Below are 17240 nucleotides of genomic sequence, written 5' to 3' on the forward strand. Positions count from 1 at the left end.
ACGCTACTCCCCCTCCTTTTCTGTTGCTTCTATTCTTTCTGTAGAGTTTATATCCTTGAATGGCTATATTCCAATCATGGGAGTCATCCCACCAAGTCTCTGTTAACCCTATGAAGTCATATTTGCCTTGATGCACTAAGACTTCAAGCTCCCCTTGCTTGTTTCCCAAGCTCCGCACGTTGGTATATAAACACCAGAAGTCTCTTTTGTCCTGATTGGATTCCTCTGTTAATATACCATGAGCTTTGCCATGCATCCCTTTCTCTCTCCCAGTGTCTCCCGTACCCTTCAAATTGTTGCGTTTACAACCCGCTGTCTTTGGATCGGTATTTAAGCTATCATCTCCATCCCCCAGAGGCTTTAGTTTAAAGCCCTCTTGATGAGTTTTGCCATACTTCTCCCAAAGAGATTCTTCCCAGTCCTCGTGAGGTGCAGCCCATCTCTTGCCAACAGTCCCCCCTCCAAGAAGCTTAGACCATGGTCCCAGAATCCAAACCTCTCCCGTCGACACCATCTGTGTAACCAGTCGTTGACCTGCAGTATCTTCCTTTCCCTTTGTAGTCCTCTATCTTTCACGGGAAGAATTGATGAGAAGACCACCTGCGCCCCCAAATCCTTGACCTTCCTACCCAGAGCCTCATAGTCTGAGGTGATCTGTTCCAAGGTGTTTCTGGCCGTGTCGTTCGTGCCCACATGGATGAGGAGAAAGGGGTACCTACCTTGTTTCCCAATGAGCCTTGGCAGGTTGTCAGCGACATCCTGGATGCGTGCCCCAGGGAGACAACAGACTTCCCAATTCATTTTGTCCGGCTGGCCTACCGGTGCCTCTACCCCCCTGAGCAACGAGTCTCCAACCACCAGCACCCTCCTCTTTTTGCAGAGAGCGGTGGTTGCATGAGCTTCCTTCTTCTGGGGTGTGGAGTCTTCCTTTGCAGCCAGTGGCTCTTGATGCAGGTGAGTTTGTTGAGGCTCTTCAGGGGTGCTGTCTGCCGAGAGATGCTAAAAGCGATTTGTTAGTTGCAGCAGTTCTGAATCCCTCTTGTTTTTCCTTGCCCTTACAGTGACAGTCCTCCACGGGGATTTGTTGCTGTTGCAGTCCTCTTCTTCCTTGTCACTTTCTTCCTGTACTTTTTGTCACCCCCTTAATTCCTCTTGTGTTCTATCGAGGAAGTCCTCATCTTCTCTGATATGTCGCAGGGTGTCTATGCGTTGCTGCAGCCCCCTAACCTTTTCTTCTAGGAGCGCCACCAATCTGCACTTGCTGCAAGTGTAATCACGTCTGGTTTCCATTAAGAAGATGCACACGTTGCAGGTGACAACAACTGCTTGATCCCCCTCCATTTCCTGTTTGTTGTTTCCTATTTTTGTTGTCAGTGGCAGTCTTGATGTTCCTGTTTTGTGTGTGTGTGTGTGTGTGTGTGTTTTGGTTTTTTTTTTAAATTTGCGCTCCTCCTCCTCTCTTGGTCAGCTGCATCCCAAGTCTTTCAGGTCTTTCAGGGTCAGGAATCCCGAGTCCCTTCTCCCTCACAGAGAGCGCCGCCGAGCCTGGTGGGAAAGAAAGTATGCAGATGAGCTGCTTACCTCACCAGAGCTCCTCCTCCTCTCTTGGTCAGCTGCCTCCCAAGTCTTTCAGGTCTTTCAGGGTCAGGAATCCCGAGTCCCTTCTCCCTCGCAGAGAGCGCCGCCGAGCCTCACCAGAGCTCCTCTTTTATGCATAATAAAACTCTGCATCTTGGTAGGCTTGTCTAAGCAAAAAAGTGTTTAGCTGGCATGGAAAACAAAGGTGCCCACTTGCTATTAACAGGCAGGGCATTCCAAAGCATAGGTGCTGCTTCACTAAAAGATCAACTCCTTTCACATGCCGCACACACATTATAGGGCACTTGTTTTTTTTTCTTCATTAATTTTTATTCAAATTTTTAAAGACAAAAAACAAAACAAAACAAAAATTATTAAACAATAAAATAAAATGTTGACTTCCGATTTATCGCAGATCAGCTATAAGTCTACAATATATAACAATCCTGTCTCCTAAATTATGTTATAAAATCACTTTCCTCCAATAGCTATCTTAACTAATCATCAAATCTCATAAACATTACTTTATTCTTCCCACAAAAAGTCAAAGAGAGATTTCAATTCCTTGAAAGATATATCTTTCAATTTTTCTCCAGATAAACATGTCGACCAATCCATCACATTCAAATCCACTAGGTCCAATAATTTCAATAGCCATTTTTCCACTATCAATATTAATTCCATCTTCCATCTTCAATAATCCTGTTAAGTCCAATAATTTCAGTAACCATTCTTCCATTATCGGTAGTCCTATTAAGTCCAATAATTTCAATAGCCATTCTTCCATTATCAGTATCCCAAAATAATCTTGTTATCATAGCCATAGTTCAAATAAACATATAGATTAATCCATCTCGTCAAACCAGTTTGATCCAATGATTTCAATAGCCATTCTTCCAATATCAATATTGATTCCGTTTTCCATCTTCAATAGTCTTGTTCAGTCCAGTATTTTCAGTATCCATTCTTCCATTACCAGTATCCCATATTAATCTTGCTGTCATAGCCATAGTCATATAATAAAAGTCTGATGGGAATCTCCCTCATCACAAATCTTTTCTTGCCATCAATTCTGAATATGTTGCTGAGATATTGTTGTAAAGTCACATCTCTACTCTTCTTTTTTACAAAATGCACTGGCTCATCTCTTAAGAGTTTTTCCATTGTCCCATATCTGTAGCCAATTCCATAGATTTTTTCTATGTCAAACTCCATCACATCATTCCAGTCCAAAGAGACAACGTTAAGTTCCAAGCAGTAAGCTTTGTTTCTTGTATCCATAGACTCCAGATCTTTTTCCAATTCTACATTTGTTCCAGTCTCCAGAGCCTCTCTCACAGAATCCACTATTTCTTTAAACTCCTGCGTCATTTTGCTAAATTCATTTTTCATCTTCTGTCTACCCTGTCTCAGGGTTTGTTTCGTTATCTCAATCTCATCCATTATTTTCTGAAACATGATTTCTTCCATGGTCTCAGCCCCTTTCCTGATTGCCATTCTTAGAGCCACAAAAACAAAAATTATTTCAGTCACAATTGGGTTAATATTCCAGGCTCGATGAAGTCACAATGTAGACAGTACAGCCTGCCTTATCTCTTATGTTCAGGAATACAAAACAAATTTAGTTCCCAGCTTCAAAAGAGTTAGTGGCGTCGTGAACAAGTAGATTCGTCAAAATGAAATAGACCAAAAAGAAAATAATCCCAAACATATAATGCTCCAAAGTTCATAAATCAAATTTATTTATTTTTTTCCCCTCTTCGAAATAGAAATCCCTCTTCCGTTTATATCTTTAAAATGCACTTCCAGGCCAGCTTTTTGCAATAAAAACTAAGATAGGCTTTTTCAATTTCTTTCCTCCTTAGTTTCGTGAATAAAGGAGAAAATTTTTAACTCACCCAGAAGATCTTTATAGCTGATTCAGTGACAAATCTCTTTTTGCAGCAACGATTTAAACCAAATGAAAAAAAATATAGAAAGAAGGGTGCTTGCTTGTTTAAGTCCGTTCTTCTTTAAAGAAAAGATAAACGTGTCGTTTATTCAGCTAGAGCGTGATGGATGTCCTCCGGCATTGCTGGCTGAACCTTCTCTCATAAATTAATGAGATCCAGTCCTCACAAACAAAAACAGGCTTTTATGGTTAATCTCTATGTTTCTCCCTTCCCGAGAGAAAATCTTCATCAGTCAAAAAGAATGTTCTGACTGATTTACGCTGAAAAAACTTCTTCTGAGATGAGAGCTCGTCTCAAAAAGCAGGCACAAGCAAAGTCACCCTTCCCGGAAGTGACATTATAGGGCACTTGTAAGAGTGCAGGTTCCGCAGATTGAAGAGTAGGGGTAAGGAAGGGATGGGAAACCTTCATCCCATTAGAACAACTGTCCTGACCAAGTCTGGTTTAAAGATAGAGCCCTAGAAGGGAAAGCAGGAGAGGCTTCCTTAGCCTTGGAGAGCCAGCTCACTCACTTCTCTGCTTCTTCTCAGGTCCTGCTCTGGTAGGGTTGCCAGGACAGAAACATCCCAAACCCTGAGATTTCAGGGGCAGGCCATAGTGATGTCACAGGGGCAGGCCCTAGTGATGTTGTTAAGCATCGATCACTGTTGCTTGGCGCCTAAAATTCAAACAAAAATATTTCTCTGATTGGAAATTAACATAGAAAACTGAGCTAAAAGATGGTGCCTGGTTAGGGAACATTTAATCTAACCTACTTGCTTCTGGCAAGAAGGGTTTCAGTGCCTTCAGGCTAGGCCAGTCATCAGAAGGTCATTGTAGGAAGAAAGGAGCCTAGTGTTGTGGAGATGTTAGATGGGAGCGCTCAGGAGTAAAGGTGGATGCCCTGAAAGCTGCACTTCTAAACACACTCACTGACTAAGCCTCCTAGAACCCAATAGACTTACTTCTGAGTTGATACGGTGAGGATTGTACTGTTTGTAAAGCTTGACTAGGGATCCTTTGCAAAGATCTCCATATCCAAGAAGGGTTGGCAACTCCTGGCTGGAATGCCCTGCCCCTACCTTTTAACATGGCTGCTTCAAACCTCTTTACAGATTTGACCCTTCACTTCAGAAAGAGGTTTAAGAAATCAGTAAGAGTAAGAAGATTCTTTACCCTTTTCTGTTTACCCCGTGGGCTGCTATAAACTCACTTTGACAGACAACCCAATTCCAGTGAGTAATAATTGACAAAGAGAAAACACACATGGTTTGGTCTACTTTAACAGGCAACAGCTTGGGAACAACACAAAATTGCAGCCACACTTCACCGTATGTGAATTCTCTTTTAACCACTACTGGGCAAGAAACAAACCATCATGCAAACAACAAGGTCCATCATCAGTTGGTTTAAGGGGTTGAGCTGAGCACATGGAACCACTGTTGTTGCTTCTGTGGATATAAGGCAGGGAGGTTAAAGGTAAATGAAATGCAAATAGAAAAAGAAAAACAAAAAACTGTGATGATTACTTAAATGCAATACCATACCAACCACAACAAGATTCCTATGAGTAAGGCATCTCGCAACCAGTCAGGATTCCTAACTAAAAACCGAAACTAAAAAAATCCTGCCAGCCAAGGTCACAGAAATCCCCATGCAACACAACCTGATCTAGGGGCTGAAGTTAGTTCAGAATGCTGTGGCATGATTGTTGACATGAATGAGACCCTGTGTGTGTGTGGTGTGTGTGTGTGGTGTGTGTGTGTGGTGTGTGTGTGTGATGTGTGTGTGTGATGTGTGTGTGTGATGTGTGTGTGTGATGTGTGTTCAAGTCGATTACAACTTATGATGACCCTATGAACCAGCAACCTCCAGCAGCATTGCTGACATGAATGAGACCCTATCAGGAAAGATATACCTCTCCTTTGAAATCTGCAGTGGTTGCAGTTCAAGGTGTATTTTCCATGTTGTTGTTTTTTTTAATTTATATACCGCCCTAAGCCCGAAGGCTCTCTGGGCGGTGTACAAAAAGATAAAAACAAGCACAATATATAAATACAATAAATCAAGAAACAAAACAAACAAACAACAAAAGAACCAAACAACGTCCAAAATACAGAAATGCTGTTAAAATACACTTTAAAATGCCTGGGAGTATAAAAAGGTTTTCACCTGGCGCCGAAAAGATAGTAGTGTCGGTGCCAGGCGCACCTCATTGGGGAGACTGTTCCACAGTTCGGGGGCCACCACTGAAAAGGCCCTAGCTCTAGTCACAACCCTCCGAGCTTCTCGATGGGATGGTACTCGGAGGAGGGCCTTAGATGTTGAGTGCAGTGTACGGGTAGGTTCATATTGGGAGAGGCGTTCCACCAGGTATTGCGGTCCCATGCCGTGTAGGGCTTTATAGGTCAAAACCAGCACTTTGAATCTAGCCCGGAAACAAATAGGAAGCCAGTGCAGACGGGCCAGAACAGGTGTTATATGAGCGGACCTTCTGGTCTGTGTCAACAATCTGGCCGCTGCATTCTGGACTAGCTGTAGTTTCCGAACAGTCTTCAAGGGCAGCCCAACATAGAGCACGTTGCTGTAGTCCAATCTAGAAGTTACCAGAGCATAAACAACTGAGGCGAGGTCGTCATCGAAGATGGTAGAAAGCATTCTGTGCCACCGAGGCCACCTGGGCCTCAAGAGACAAGGAAGGATCAAAAAGAACTCCCAAGCTACGAACCTGTTCCTTCAAGGGGAGTGTAACCCCATCAAGAACAGGATGAACATCCACCATCTGAGCAGAGAAGGCACTCACCAACAGCGTCTCGGTCTTGTCTGGATTGAGCTTCAGTCTGTTAGCTCCCATCCAGTCCATTATTGCGGCCAGGCAACGGTTTAGCACGTTAACAGCCTCACCTGAAGAGGATGAAAAGGAAAAATAGAGCTGCGTGTCATCAGCGTACTGATGACAACGCACCCCAAAACTCCTGATGACTGCACCCAGCGGCTTCATGTAGATGTTAAAAAGCATGGGGGACAGTACCGATCCCTGCGGGACTCCACAATGGAGAGTCCAGGGTATCGAGCAATGTTCCCCAAGCACTAACTTCTGGTGACGACCCACCAAGTAGGAGCGGAGCCACTGCCAAGCAGTACCCCCAACTCCCAACTCCGTGAGTCTTCCCAGAAGGATACCATGGTCGATGGTATCAAAAGCAGCTGAGAGATCAAGGAGAATCAACAGGGTCACACTCCCCCTGTCCCTCTCCCGACAGAGGTCATCATACAGGGCGACCAAGGCTGTTTCGGTGCCAAAACCGGGCCTAAAACTGGATTGAAATGGATCAAGATAATCAGTGTCATCCAAGAGCCCCTGGAGCTGGCCGGCAACCACCCGTTCCAGTACCTTGCCCAAGAACGGAACATTCACCACAGGTCTATAGTTGTTCAGGTTATCTGGGTCCAAGGAGGGTTTCTTCAGGAGTGGTCTCACTACCGCCTCTTTTAGGCAGTCAGGGACCACTCCCTCTCTCAAAGAGGCATTTATTATGTCCTTGGCCCAGCCGGCGGTTCCGGTCCTGCCAGCTTTCACCAGCCAAGAGGGGCAAGGATCCAGAACAGATGTGGTCGCCCGCACCAGTCCAAGGATCTTGTCAACATCCTCAAGCTGTACAGACTGAAACTCATCCAATAAATAAGGACAAGACCGTGTTCTGGATGCTTCATTAGATCTCACTGCCATAACATTGGAGTCGAAGTCCCGGCGAATGCATGCGATCTTATCCTGGAAGTGCCTCGCGAACTCATCACAGCGGGCTACAGATGAATCCATAATATCCCGAGGGCCAGAATGTAAAAGCCCTCGTACAATTTTAAAGAGCTCCGCCGGGCGGGAGAGAGATGCCTTAATTGTGGCAGCAAAATATCTCTGTTTTGCTGCCCTCACCGCTACTATATACCGCTTAGAAGAGGCACTTACCAAAGCATAATTGCATTCATCAGGAGTTCATCTCCATCTGCACTCAAGCCTCCTCCTCTCTTGCTTCATCACTCTCAGCTCCACGGTATACCATGGAGCTGTATGAGCTCTACATGTTGTGGGTGCCACATAATACTTGTTTTGCTCCTGCAAGAAATCAGTCCTTTAGTGGGGCAGCACCTACACCTTGGAAGGAAATGGACTGCCTTCAAGTCGATTCTGACTTATGGCGACCCTATGAATAGGGTTTCCATGAGGCTGAGAGGCAGTGACTGGCCCAAGGTCACCCAGTGAGTTTCATGGTTGTGTGGGGATTTGAACCCTGGTCTCCCAGGTTGTAGTCCATCACCTTAACCACTACACCACACTGGCTCTCTACACTTTGGAACTCCCTGCCTATTGACATTAGGCAGACACCTTCATTGTACTCTTTTCAGCAACTGCTAAAAACATGTTTGCTTAGTCAAGCCTACCCAGGAATGTAGAAGCTTTTGAGTTTTTAATGTTTGTAACTCATTGTTGGTTTTATTATTTTGATTTTTAAATACCTGTCCAATTGCTTTTGCCAATAATTGCATTGTTTTAAATCCTTCTGTAAACCTCTTTGAGGGTTTTTACAATAAAGCATAAACATAAATGTTGTAAATAAAATACATAAATAAATTTTGAAGTCACTGTGGCCCTTCGGTCTCTTTCCACTTTTAGGAAAAAATGATCTTCCTTATACCGACTTACAGAGCTGTCCCTAGGCACTGGGAAGCGGGGCAGTTGCCCCGGGCCCCATGCTTTGGGGGGACCACACTTGGCAATTCAAATGTGCTGCTGCCGCCAGCAGGGAGAGAGAGCCACCTCCATGAAGATCAAAGTCGTCGCCACAGCAGACTTCCTTCTGCTGCAGCGAAGAAACAGCTCACTGTGGTGTGCTTCTGCCGACTGCAGTAGCTAGCCGCGAGGAGAGATAGCCATGTGAAGAACAAAGCCTCAGTTGGTGGGTGAAGTAATGGCTCAGAAAAGGAGGAAGTCACCACCGCTGTCCCCCCGGCGCAAAATGAATAGGGGGGAAAACCAAGGGGCAGAGGTGACACAAACAGCCCTGCAATCCCAAAAATAAAGTGGGACAAAAAAGAACAGGAACGGGGGGGGGGATTTAACAACTGCCCCAACCAGCTCAAAACTATCTCAAAAGAAAAAAGGAGGGGAAAACAACTGGAAGCAAAACCAAATGAACCCCCAGTCACAACACACGCTCTCACAGCAACAGAAGTTAAACAGTAAACTGTAAGGAAAACAGAAAATGCAAGGTGAAGGAAGAAGGGGGGGAATTGGACTCAAAACCAAACGAACCCCCCTGTCGACACACTCGCACACACAACTTTCACAAGTTAAACATTAAAACCTTCACAGTATACGCTGAGATAACAACCTCTAAAGAAGGCAAAAATGAATAAGAAATGGATATGGAACAGGTTGACTAGAGGCCTATTCCCTGAAGTGAAGGTAATCATATTTGTATTTAATAGGTTGTGGGGGCAACTATGCTTTTGCCCCAGGCCCTGCACATGCTAAGGGCGGGCTTAGGCCATTTGGTGCCATCTAGCTCAGTACTGATCACATGGGCTAGTATTGGCTCTCCAGGATCTCAGGCAACAGTCTTTTCCAGAAATTGAATTTTGGACCCTTGTGGTGTAGTGGTTAAAGTGTTGTACTATGACCTTTGAGACCAGGGTTTGAATCCCCACATAGCCATGAAGCTCACTGGATGACCTTGGGCCAGTCACTGCCTCTCAGCCACATGAAACCTTATTCATATGGTCGCCAAAAGTTGGAATTGACTTGAAGGCAGTACATTTATATTTATTTGCATGCAAAGCATATGCCCTACCACTGAGCTATAACCCTTCCGCTGTTTAAAAAAGTATCTTTTAAAATTGTTCTTTTCAATTCACTGATGAATGCACATCATACCTAGGGCAGATCCACACCATTCATTTAAAGCACATTCAACATGACAGCATTGCGGTGAACTGCCCAGAGAGCTTCGGCTATAGGTCGGTATATAAATGTAATAAATAAATATACATTTGAAGGACATGAATCACACCACAGAATCATGGGAACTGTAGTTTGTTAAGGGTGGTGGGAACCTACACTTCCCAAGATTCTTTGGGGGACGTCATGTACTTTAAATGCAAGTTGGATGTGCTTTAAATGTATTATGTGGATCTACTTAATGAACTTTGCCTGCATGTAAATCATTTTAATTATTTTTTAAAAATGGAAATGAGCTATAGTTTACTGGGTGACCATGGGCTACTCACCATCTCTCAGCCTAATCTGCCCATCAGGATGAAAGCAACAGAGGGGAACCATAACCACTCCAAAGAAGAAGGACACACTTAAAATGCAGAGGAAACAATAATGTACAACCATAGTATGAAATCAGATACTTATTGGACATAGTATGAAGAAATATTTATATAAGCATGGCTGTCAAAGATGTTTATTATTTACACAACCTATAAAGATATTTATAGTGCAATCCTATGCATGTTTACTCAGAAGCAAGTCCCAATGTATTCAACAGCGCTTACTTAAACAGAGAAGCATGCACAGAATTCCAACCTCAAGTGATAAGGAACTTCACTCACCGAACCCAAAATTCAGAATCATACCACTTTAAGCTGTTTTGCAACTGTTTATACTTGTTTTTATGGCTATTGGATTTTAAATTGATTTATATCTTATTGTGAGCTGCCTTGATTTCCAGTCAGCAACCCTACCTCACAGGGTTGTTGGAAAGACTCCATATACACAGAAACACAGGAGTTGTAAAAATACGTACCACCCCATATAACAGTTTATTGTCAAAACCAGTTGGTCATTGCAAAACATTTTTTAAAAAATAAAATAAAACCAGCATTAGATTCCTACATAATAAAAGCAGTGATACCTAAGTAAGCCCTGCCTAATTGCTTTAATATATGGGATTGGAGGGGAAAAGATTTACAACACATGAACATGCTATGTTCACTCAAAAGTCCCATTAATTTACAGCACAATCCTAACCATGTCTACTCAAAAGTAAGTCCTTTTGAATTCAATGGGATTTATTCCGGGTATGTGGGATTAGATTTGCAGCTTTACTCCCAGAAAAATGAGTATTGGATTAAAGCTTCATATTGGGAAGGTTTTCAAAACACTGCCCTCTTCAACAGCCCAGGAATTATTATTTTTTACTCCTGCACATAAGAGAGAAAAAGACTGAAAACTATATACTTACTCAATTTGTGAGATTCTCAGATAAGCAGAAAAAAAAACAAGTTTTCTGACCTTCTAATGGGGACTAGCTACTGCCTGGAGATCATCAAGTTCCTTGTCAATCACAACCCTGACTTCACTTATTGGCTACAAACCTGAAAGAACAGTCAGCTACAAGCTCATTCAATGGAAATTGGAGGTGTGTGTGTGATGTTTTGGTGTATATATCCTGAACCAGGCCACTTGGAAACTTAGCGGTTTTCTTTTTAAATGAAAGCTGAGAGTCCAGAGATGACTTAGCCAGAGACCTGGAGAGGACCCCAAAAATCCAGAGTCTCTGGGTGAAAACTGGAGACCTGGCAACCCTATGCCCTGGAGTAGGCTAGGCTTCTGCACAGTCTAGGCCCCAAAGGCTAGGCACATCCACCAGATGCACTAATAACACCGACCAACCACAGAGGCTGGCTGACCACTACAGGGGAGGGGGAGATGCTCTGCAGTGCAGAAAAATACTGTCCTTCCTCCAATTGCAAACCCTTAGGTTTGCCAACTCCCTCCCCCATCCATCAAGATTTGTGTTCACTTCATTCACATCTTTAATTCTTGTATTTGCTGTGTTTGCATTCCCTTGGTAACTTTGTCCTGCCCCTCTCTTTAGATGCCTAAACTGTATTTCTAAAAGCTCAACTGAAGTTTTAAGTTACTGCAATGCTAGAAATTTGGGAACTAAAGGAAATTTTCATTGGAGGGGCAGAATGATAATTGGGGACAATGTCCTCATTTGCCCCCTCTGGTCACTATTCCTCTGGTCCACAGAGATGTCTCTCTTCCTGAGCCTACAGCAAAGTGTTTCCATGGCCACAGCAGGAAGAGAAATAAACAGGGTGATCGACCAAGCAGTTGCAAAATCTGCCTGAAGCTGAATTTTTTAAAAATGTACTTGAGCGGATCCATCCATGTTTTAGAGTAAAAAAGGGAAGAGGTTGACTAGTGTCATATGCCCCCATTTTCAGAAAAGAGAGATGGAGATGCACTGGAAATGGTACAACAGTAAGTCTACCTGTGTGTGTATATGCAAAGGGTGTGTCTGAGAGAACAGTCCATCAGAGAAGTGAGAGCATGACAAACAGTGCTCTCAATTTCTTATTGCAATGGCTGTCCTTCCTTCTTTCACTCTCCAGGCTTCCTTTCCAGTTTTGTAGCCCTGCTTAATGCCCCTTACTTTGGAGCACAAGTGTCCTTTCCTCCTGAGCAGCCTGGACGTATGAGTGGTATCGTTGGGAGACATCAGGTAAAGAGGAGTAAACCAATAAAGACTACCAGGTTGCAAACCATGATCCTTACTTGCAAGTAAGTGCCATATGAACACAGGATTCTTTTTGAGAAAAGGCGCATGGGACCAGGCTTCTAAGGCTGCAGTCTTATGCACATCTACTTCTGAGTAACTATGCATGGGATCAGCTGGATGATTAAGTCTGGGGAGAAAACGAGACAAAACTGTTATGTTTGGGAGAGACAAGGGGGGAAAAGGTGACAGGTTTTAAGGGATTTTTGTAGATATCAGATTATATTTGTTAAATGCTTTGAGAACAAGCCTTTTCTACCCTTTCCCACCTCTTAAACAGATGACTTGCCTTTTGCAAGCAATCCCACCTACACACACATAGATTCCTCCCAGTTCTGTTCCTTATGCTCATGGTAGTAGTTGTTCAAACCTGAGGGCTATTTAAAGGGATTTTAATGTCAAAATTGTAATTATGCTAATTATAGTGGGGGAGTTAATTGAGCTATGTCAAGAAGCCAGTTAGATAAGTTTTATTGAGATGATTGCCATGAAATAGAAAAAGCTGACCTAAGATGTTTTTTAGGCTTTTCAAGAGGATTTTATTGTAAAAGTCTTAAAGTGTCTGGATTTTCAGCACTTTGTTGCCCTTAAATTATTTAATTTATTTAATTTATTGGATTTCTTAGTCGCCCATCTGGCTGGCCATCCAGCCACTCTGGGTGACGTACAAAATGAACAAAATAACACAAAATGACACACCAATACAATACCATTAAAATCTAAAAGCAATAATGATAAAATCTAACCCACCCCAAAGGCCTGCCTGAATCCAAGTACAGAAGCAGAATAGATACTGAATCTGACCTAAGATTCAAGCTAATATTACCCCAAAGATCAAAGAATGTTTAACAAAAGAGGCATAGCCATCATATTACATATTCATACTGATGTTTAATTTTAATTCCATAGAATTCAAATTGTAATACAATATAAATAAAATAATCAATAAAAATGCAATTAAAATCATAGAACATCTATGCAATTACATTACAATTGCCGCAACTGGCAGGAAACTCATTATGTGGTCCTCCAAGACCCTCAGCAGTTTTCAAGAGGTCCATGGGAGAAAAGGTTTGCAAACCCCTAGTCTACACTGAGTGCAATGGCTCTCCAATCCTAAATGGAGATGTCATAGATTGAAAGATGGGACCTTCTGCATGCAAAGTATATGCTCAACCACAGTGCTATGACTCCTCCCAACCTGATGTTATGTTATTCTTAGTCCCATTTTATTTTTTTAAAAGCACTATATTGTAGTTGCCCATATTCTGCTTCAGATTATATTATATGTCCTATCTGCTTTATTACTCTCAGAAAACCATCACATTTTTGCAGAATTCTCAAGGAATGTCCCAGATGCTGGTAAAATTAATTTAATTTGTTCCAGTTTGTTCCAGTTGTACGTTTTGTATTTTGAGTATCAGAACTTAGCATTTACTTTTCCCCATAATTTTTAGGCAAATTACCTCTGTACGTTGGCATATGTGGGATAAAGATTTCTATTACTGTTTGTCAGCATAGTCACTCACAATGAAAAACATGCTGCTTTAAAAAGCAGGGAAATTTGGGAGCTATAGTGAATGCACCATGGGAATGCACCACTCCCCATATGCTCAGAGGCACATGTTAACAAATTCTTCCAAGCTACACAGGAAGTGGATTGGACTGTAAAAGACCAACCCAACTCAAATTGTTTTTGCATTTTTACAAATGTGTAGGGCAGTACAATATGTCAGAGAGGAGGTCAGGTCTTCTGCTCCCCTGGTGCATTCACAATAGACACCCAATTTCCCTGCTTTTTAAAGTTTGATAGAAATATCTGTGGGCTATAGGCATGTTCTTAAACTGCAAGTATTTTTGCCTATTAATGAATAAACATATATTTAATGTAATCTAAATAATCTAAATCAGGGATCTTCTAAGGCAATGGTTCCTCAACTTTTTCTCCCCACAGACCACTTGAAAATTGCTGATGATCTTGGTGGACCACTTAATTTTTCTGTTAGTTGTAGCAATTGTAATGTGCTGTGTTAGATGCCGTATAATTTTAATTGTATTTTTCTTGCTTATTTTATTTCTTGTATAACAATTTTCATTCCTTTTTTTTATCATTAATTTTTATTCAAATTTTCAAAGACAAAAAACAAAACAAAACAAAAACAATTAAACAATAAAATAAAATGTTGACTTCCGATTTGTCGCAGATCAGTTATAGGTCTACAATATATAACAATCCTATCTCTAAAATTATATTATAAAATCACTTTCCTCCAGTAGTTATCTTAATTAATCATCAAATCTCATAAACATTACTTTATTCTTTCCACAAAAAGTCAAAGAGAGGTTTCAATTCCTTGAGAGATATATCTTTCAACTTTTCTCCAAATAGACATGTTGCTTAATACATCTGATTCAAATCTGTTAGGCCCAATAATTTCAATAGCCATTCTTCCATTATCTATATTAATTCCATCTTCCATCTTCAATAATCCTGTTAAATCCAGTAATTTCAGTAGCCATTCTTCTATTATCAGTATCCCATAATAATCTTGTTGTCATAGCCATAGTCCAAATAAACATATCGATTAATCCATCTCGTCAAATCTGTTAGGTCCAATAATTTCCATAACCATTCTTCCATTATCAATATTAATTCCATCTTCCATCTTCAATAGTCCTGTTAAATCCAGTGGTTTCAGTATCCATTCATCCATTATCAGTATCCCATGATGATCTTGCTGTCATAGCCATAGTCATATAACAAGAGTCTGATGGGAATTTCCCCCATCACAAATATGTCCTTGCCATCAATTCTGAATATGTTGGTGAAATATCGTTGTAAAGTCACATCTCTGCTCTGGGTGCATCTCTGCTCTGTCACACATTTGTAGTTAATTCCATAAGTTTTTTCTATGTCAAGCCCCATCACATCATTCCAGTCAAGAATTCTGAATATGTTGCTGAAATATTGCTGCAAAGTCATATCTCTGTTCTTCTTTTTTACAAAATGCACTGGCTCATCTCTTAAGAGTTTCTCCACTGTCACATATCTGTAGCCAACACCATAGATTTTTTCTATGTCAAGCTCCATCACATCATTCCAGTCCAGAAAATTATCCAAGACATTGATAACTTTACCACCAAAATCTTCATTAATTTCTTCAGAGACAATGTTGAATTCCAAACAGTAAACTTTATTTCTAACATCCATAAACTCTAAATCTTTTTCCAATTTCACATTTGTTCCAATCTCCAGGGCTTGTAGCTTCCCTTTAATTTTTCTTTTCTCATCTCTAATCCCATCAAACTCCTCTCTCACAGAATCCCCTATTTCTTTAAGCTCCTGCGTCATTTTGTTAAATTCAATTTTCATCTCCTGTCTACCCTGTCTCAGGGTTTGTTTCGTTATCTCAATCTCACCCATTATTTTCTGAAACATAATTTCTTCCATGGTCTCAATCACTTTCCTGGTTGTCATTCTTAAAACCACAGAAACAAAAATTATTTCAGCCACAATTGGGTTAATATTCGAGGCTTGCTGATATCTGTGTAGACAGTACAGCCTGCCTTATCTCTATGTGTTCAGGAATACAAAACAAACTTAGTTCCCAACATCAAAACAATTAGTGGCGTCGTGAACAAGCAGATTTGTCAAAATGAAATAGACCAAAAGAAAAAAAATTTTCCCCTCCTCGAAACAGAAATCCCTCTTCCGTTGGTATCTTTAGAATGCACCTCCAGGACAGCTTTTTGCGATAAAAACAAAGATAAGCTTTTTCGATTTCTTTCCACCTTAATTTCGTGAGTGAAAGAGAAAAGCCATAACTCACCTAGAAGTTCTTCACAGCTGATTCATTGACAAATCTCTTTTTTGCTGCACCAATTTAAACCAAATGAAAAAAGAAAATAGAAAGAAGGATGCTTGTCTGCCTGTTAAAGTCCGTTTTTCTTTGAAGAAAAGATAAACGTGTCACTATAATCAGCTAGAGCTTGATGAAAGTCCGTCCGGCATTGCAGTTTGAACCTTCTCTCATAAATAAATGAAATCCAGTCCTCCCCACAAAAACAGGCTTTGTGGTTAATCTCTACGTTTCTCCCTGCCCGGGAGAAAATCTTTATCAGTCAAAAAGAGCGTTCTGACTGATTTTAAAGCTGAAAAAGCTTCTTCTGAGATGAGAGCTCGACTCAGAGGCAGCACAGGCAAAGCAACCCTTCCCGGAAGCCAGTCAACAATTTTCATTCCATAGAATACAATAATATGCAATATAAAAAATAAAAGAAGCAATGAAAGTAAAATAAATGACTATACGCAGTGTAGACATGCTGTGAACCACCTGAATGACGTTTGTGGAAGGACCACTGGTAGTCCATGAACCACAGTTTGGGAACCTCTGCTCTAAGGGTAGAATCAAATGTCCATACACTGATTATGGTTCTCTTACACAACTACACCACCTCAGAATACACAGAGGTTTGGAGATCAGAGATGCTGACAATTGGTTTCAAGTCAGGATGAATTCTCTTCAAACTGCAAGGGCCCTCTATTTTCAAATGTCTAGAATAACTCCAAAGAGAAGCCAAGGCCTGGAATGCTGACAGCTTGGTCAACTTGGTTGTACTGAGAAAGCTCTTTTCCAGAAATGAACCAGACACCAAACACAAACAGTTCTGTAGGCCAATTCTGGAACAAATCCATTTCTATTATGATGTGTGTTTCACCACAAGTCATGTTGAACGTATTGAAAGTTTACATGCCATTCAAAGAATAGGAATATCATTTGATTTTCCCCCAATTGAAATTCTCCCTGGATGTTCCAACTGAAGCAAAACAGAACTTGCTGGAATGTCTGAATGCTTCTAGTGTCATGGGAAAAATGGAGAAAATATGACTGAAACTTGTCCTGCTTTAACAGGCAAGCCATTGAGAAGATAAGAGATGTAGGCATGGATTAATCAGACACTCTCTTCCCCCCAGGAGCTAATGTGATACTCCCCAATACAAATCCTAGATTTGGAATGTCTAGAAGATATGTAGCAGGAGCATATCAGACCTCTGGCATGACCTTTAACTAAATCAGTAGAGTATCATCTTCTCCCCCTGCCCGAAGGGCTGTTATGTTAAAGAAAAAATATAAAAAACAGCTTCAGAAACTCCAGATCT

Source organism: Rhineura floridana, chromosome 3, assembly GCF_030035675.1.
Source record: "Rhineura floridana isolate rRhiFlo1 chromosome 3, rRhiFlo1.hap2, whole genome shotgun sequence".
Lineage (NCBI taxonomy): Eukaryota > Metazoa > Chordata > Lepidosauria > Squamata > Rhineuridae > Rhineura > Rhineura floridana.